The following is a 6,063-nucleotide window of genomic DNA, read 5'->3' as shown; positions in this document are numbered from 1 at the left end:
CGCGCCTTGGCCTCCGCGACTCCCGCACACCGGCTGGGGGCCGCGGGCGCAGGCGCTGCCGTCTGCTGCGGGCGTGGGGCGCGGGCTGGGCGCTGCAAACGCCCTGCCTCTCCCTGCGCAGCGCCCGAGGCTGGGGAGGGGTGCACCGCTGAGCCGGTGTAGATTCCCAGACTGATGGGCTGACTGATGGACAGCGGAAGAGGGGAGAGGCGGGGGGAAGAGATGCACACCCCCGCAAGCAGAGCTGCGGATTGGAGGGGCCCCAAGCGCGTGAGGAGGGGAGTCTAGGAAGGAAACCCTCGGTGTTGAGGCCTCAGCTATCGCTCCCTGCGTGACCTTGGGCAAGTACTCTGCCCTCTCTGGGCCTCCCTCTCCCTAGCTGGGCAATGAAGGAGATAGGCCATGCACATGAACACTAACAGCCCGGTCTTGGGTTCCGGCATCCCTGTGCCTCCTCTTTTCTGTGGAGACCCTGTCCACCTGACTTAAACTCTGTGCTGTCGCTTCTTTACCTGGAAAGTGGGAACAACAAGCTTACCTTCCTGACAAGGATGTGAGGAATCTAGGAAGTTTGTGCAAAGAAAACTTTTAGCATAGGGCCTGGCACATTGTAGGGGCTCAGTAAACATTTATGGACCAGTATGGGTTGTCCACTCTTGCCAACAAATGAACAGCCAATAGTCAGGTATTTATTCAATCACCTAACCTACCAATATTCATTGAGTATCTACAGTGCACCAGATCCTGGGCTGGTGCTAATATTTTCTCAACACAGTGACCTGGAGAAGAGGTTGTTCTCTTTATTTAACAGAAGGGGAAACCAAAGCACAGGGAGGTTGAGTTAAGTTCACAGAGCTAGTGAGGGACCTTGTGACAGAGTCAGGCCTCATGAACCTTCTAGACTAGTAGTAGTCCTGAACATGCCTCTTTCCTTGGGATGAAAGTGAAACAAGAACTTTGGGGTACCGAGAAAAATTAGGGGATGTACCACTGTATGGTGGTGATAATTAGCGACTTAGATCATGAACACATGGGTTCCTGTTCCCCAGAAGTATGACCTTGAAAATGTTCTAGTTTCCTATCTGTAAAGTGGGTCACCAGCCAATTTGGGCTTGGCTGACTTCTCAGAGTGTTGTGAGGGTCCAGTGAGCCCACAGATAGGATGGGAAATTACTAGCTAGGGCTTCCTAGGTGGTACAGTGATAAAGAATCTATCTGCTAATGCAGGAGATGCAAGAGACTCGGGTTCTTTCCCTGTGTTGGGAAGATACCCTGGAGTAGGAAATGGCAGCCAACTCCAGTATTCTTGTCTGGAAAATTCCATGGACAGAGGAGCCTGGTGGGCTATAGTCCATGGGGTCACAAAGAGTCGGAAATGACTGAGCAAGCACGATTATATGCATTGGTTTGTGGAACTGAACCCGTATTTGGTAGCAGGCCCAGCATATACGTTGCAAATCATGCTCCTTGCACTCTCAGAAGTGTCCCAGTTTAGACACTCACGGCATTGCCCTACTCGCAGCCAACATGGGGAGATCTCTGGGGAGAAAGAGATTAAGTGTCTGCTGCCTCTCCTCTCCATGGAGTGGGGGACAGGAAGAGTTTAAAGCACAGCACAGGATTGGATAAAGGACCTGGCGGGCTCCCAGGCCTACCTCTCCTCCCCAGGTCCCACTTGTTGTTATTCAGTTGCTAAATCGTGTCTGACTATTTGCAACCACATGGACTGCAGCATGCCAGTCTTCCTTGTCCTTCACTATCTCCTGGAGTTTTCATGTCCATTGAGTCAGTGATGCCATCCAACCATCTCATCCTCCATCACCCCCTTCTCCTCCTGCCCTCAATCTTTCCCAGCATCAGGGTCTTTTCTAGTGAGTCGACTTGTGGACAAAGTATTGGAGTTTCATCTTCTGAATCACTCCTTCTAAGGAATATTCAGCGTTGATTTCCTTTAGGATTGACTGGTTTGATCTCCTTGTTGTCCAAAGGACTCTCAAGAGTCTTCTCCAGCACCACAATTCGAAAGTATCAATTCTCTGGTGCTCAACCTTCTTTACAGTCCAGCGCTCACACCCATACATAACTACTTGAAAAACCATAGCTTTGACTATACAGGCCCTTGTCAGCAAAGTAATGTCCCTGCTTTTTAATATGCTCTCTAGGTTTGTCATAACTTTTCTTCCAAGGAGCAAGCATCTTTTAGTTTCATGGCTGCAATTACCGTCTGCAGTGATTTTGGAGCGGAGTGGTTTTTAGGTCCCACCCAGCTGCTCCTTTCTTTAAGCCTGGCCTCACAGGGCAGGCAGGGCCTCTCCAGACCCAGGAAGAAAGGAGGCCCTTAGCCGTGAATGTGAAGTGAAAGGGAATTCATTGAGCCCTACTGTGTGCATTGATGAGCTCATATCCAATATCTAAATTTTAGTTCTTTCCAACAGCCTGGAAAGTCAAGTTTGTGCATCCCCATTTTGCACCTGAGGAAACTGTCTTCGAGGAGTGAGGTTGTATGCCCACTTCACTAAAATCTTTGCGCTTTGAAGATAAAGCCAGGAGGGCCTAAGGCCATGCCTCAGTCAGTTCAGTTTAGTCACTCAATCGTGTCTGACTTTGCGACCCCATGGACTGCAACATGCCAGGCTTCCCTGTTCATCACCAACTCCCGGACCCTGCTCAAACTCATGTCTATTGAGTCAGTGATGCCATCTAGCCATCTCATCCTCTGTTGTCCCCTTCTCCTCCTGCCCTCAATCTTTCCCAGCATCATGGTCTTTTGCAATGAGTCAGTTCTTCGCATCGGGTGGCCAAAGTACTGGAGCTTCAGTTTCACCACCAATCCTTCCAATGAATATTCAGAACTAATTTCTTTTAGGATTGACTGGTTTGATCTTCTTGCAGTCCAAGGGACTCTCAAAAGTCTTCTCCAACACCACATTTCAAAAGCATCAATTCTTCGGTGCTCAGCTTTCTTTATAGTCCAGTTCTCTCATCCATACATGACTACTGGAAAAACTATAGCTTTGACTAGACGGACCTTTGTCAGCAGAATAATGTCTCTACTTTTTAATATGCTGTCTAGGTTGGTCATAGCTTTTCTTCCAAGGAGGAAGTATCTTTTAATTTCATGGCTGCAGTCACCATCTGCAGTGATTTTGGAGGCCCCCCCCCAAAAAAAAAAGCCTCTCAAGGTTTCCATTGTTTCCTCTTCTATTTGCCATGAAGTGATGGGACCAGATGCCATGATCTTAGTTTTCTGAATGTTGAGCTTTAAGCCAACTTTTTCACTCTCCTCTTTCACTTTCATCAAGAGGCTCTTTAGTTCTTCACTTTCTGCCATAAGGGTGGTATCATCTGCGTATCTGAGGTTATTGATATTTCTCCCAGCAATCTTGATTCCAGCTTGTGCTTCAGCCAGCCCAGCATTTCTCATGATGTACTCTGCATATAAGTTAAATAAGCAGGGTGACAATATACAGCCTTCATGTACTCCTTTCCCAGGTTGGAACCAGTCTGTTGTTCCATGTCTGGCTCTAACTGTTGCTTCTTGACCTGTATACAGATTTCTCAGGAGGCAGGTAAGGTGGTCTGGTATTCCCATCTCTTGAAGAATTTTCCACATTTTGTTGTGATCCACATAGTCAAACGCTTTGGCATAGTCAATAAAGTAGATGTTTTTCTGGAACTCTCTTGCTTTTTCGATGATCCAACAGATGTTGGCAATTTGATCTCTGCTTCCAGGCCATGCCTGGGGAGAGGCAAAAGTCAGTGGTTCCTGGATCCAGGGGCCTGTGGCTGCCATCACACCTCTTACAGGATGGGTGGCAGCTTGACTGAACCACTCCCTCTCATTGACTTGTAGATTTCATTAGACTAAGCAAGGTGCAGAGAAGCATGGGAACAGGGAGTAGAGACAAGGCATTGGCTCAGGAACCCTAAAAGACTTGCCTCCTTGTTGCCACTTCCCAGTAGCACCTGCTCCCCCGAGATCCAGCCCTGGAGGGAGCCAGCCCTAGAGGAGGAGAAGGGAATGGGGCTGGGACATTAGCCATTCTCAAACACATCATGAGGTGACCACCAAACAGCACCAGTAGTCACTGGGGCTCACCTTTCACATGGGGAAAGTAGGCCCAGAGGAAGCAGGACTTGGAAAATCATTCAGTGAAGTAGAGGCAAGTGAGACGAGGAATCAAGGAGCCTGACCCCACCCAGGCTCTGCCCTCCATATCGTAGCTTCCTCCATCTTCACCCTCATCACCACAGCCCTTGTTGGAAAAGTCTGTACTTCATACAACAAACAACCCCCCCAACATTTTTCACAAGACATTGTCCACATGAGTCAGTCACCCTCTGAAACTCTGATTTTATGATCATGCAACTGGCCATGAGTTCTGCCACTGAGCACATTTGACAGTTGTTCTCAACACTACCCCTTCCCCCTCCAAGGGGAAATTTGGGTACCACTTGGCAAAATAACTAGTTAGGAATCCAAACCTAATAAATAATCTATTTCTCTTTCCCCCTTCCCTCTCCCTCTCCTTTATTTTTCTTAGTCTCACATCAAACCAGAAAAATGGGGATATGTACTGGTCTTAAAGAAAATGTGAGATGAAAATGTACTTCCTTTTATTATATAGGAAGATATTTTTAAATGCATATAAATAAACATTTTTAGTTTGCTTAAATGTTCAGACTTTATCGCTGAAGAGCATGTGTTTTGTTACACCAGCCAGTGGTGACTGTGAAAGATGAGGATCCAGACTGCTAGTCCATCTGGTGAGATTCAGAGAAAGTAGTTCTGGAGCGGCCATACCCTCTGAAGCTGCCCCATCCTACACCTGCTCTGCTTCCAGCTTCTGTGTCCCACTGGTTGGGCATCTCATCCACTTAAAGCCAGGTCGGCTTCCTGGCTAGAGACCTCCCCTGTGTGGATACTCCACTCCCAACCCCGAGTCCCTCCCTGGTCTTGATCTGTGGCCCTCTCCACTCAGCCCACACCAGGCTCTTGGCCATCAGTGACAGAGTCTTGTCCACAAGACTCAGGTTCTCAACATGGTGTTAGGGGTCTACAGAAATGTAGTGCTAACACGCATGTTTCGGATTTGCTAGAGGCCATGACTAGGCCCTGGGCCTTGCACAGCCAGGCCAGGTCAGATTTCATTTTTGCCTCCACATTTCTCCCATCTCTAATACCAACTCAGGGCCTGCCACCCAGCCAGGGGAGAGGCACAAAGTCACTATATGCAATGCAGAAGCAGCACCGGTTCATTCCTGATAGGAAAACCCGAACACCTCTTAGCACTGGGGTGACTGCAGGATCTGACAGTACATGAGGGGTCCTTTTCCTGAGCCATTACAACACCCCAGATCTGGTGGAACTGTCTGTGTGGCAGGGAATGGATTATCTCACATGGCATCTCAAGACACTGCTTGGAAGTTGTCTTAGATCAGTTTCCTTTCCCATGAAGCTCAAACAGCAGTTGACAGGTGATGGCCAGCCCAACCTGTGGGTCTCACCCAACCCCCGGACTTTCCAGTAGACAGCAGCTGCAACTCCCCCAGCCTGCCAGCCTGGAGACTGACCTCCAGCCCCACAGAGGTCTTCCTGTAGCTGGGGACAGGTTTGTTCCGCCTCAGATCCTCCCAGCCGCCATCTGTCCTCAGCCCTGGGGGCAGGGTAGTTAGAGCAACAGTCGGGCCTGCCAGTGTCTCACCCTAGGATATAGCAGCCCTGGGAGCAGGTGGCTAAAACACAGGACTTATTGCATGTCAGGCCCCGTACTAAACACAATTCTGAGACAGCTTAGAGTATTTTATTTCCATTTGACACATGGGGATGCTGAGGCTCAGAGATGCTAAGTAACTTGCCTGAAGTCTCACAACTTGGGAGTAGCCAAGCTGGAGTCCAGGCCTTGTGACAACAAAATCTTGCTAACTAAACACTGAGTCACAGCTGAAGTGTGGCCCTCCAGCCCCACACTCCAGAGCACACAGTGTTCTGTGGGGTGCTGGTAGATGCCAGTAGGGGTCTCCTGGATAGTGAAGCATGAGGAATGCTGGATTAAAGAAAAT

At 48.9% G+C, this 6,063-nt stretch overlaps 1 long non-coding RNA gene across 1 annotated transcript in view; it reads left to right on the top strand.

Moving 5' to 3' along the window:
- Positions 1-6,063, top strand: part of LOC136168471 (uncharacterized) — a 36,816-nt gene that overhangs the window by 17,665 nt on the left and 13,088 nt on the right. The window lies entirely within an intron of this gene.

The sequence above is a fragment of the Muntiacus reevesi genome, chromosome 1 (genome assembly GCF_963930625.1).
Source record: "Muntiacus reevesi chromosome 1, mMunRee1.1, whole genome shotgun sequence".
NCBI lineage: Eukaryota > Metazoa > Chordata > Mammalia > Artiodactyla > Cervidae > Muntiacus > Muntiacus reevesi.
The sequence above is the reverse complement of the archived record's forward strand: the minus strand, read 5'-3'. Positions and strand labels throughout refer to the sequence as shown.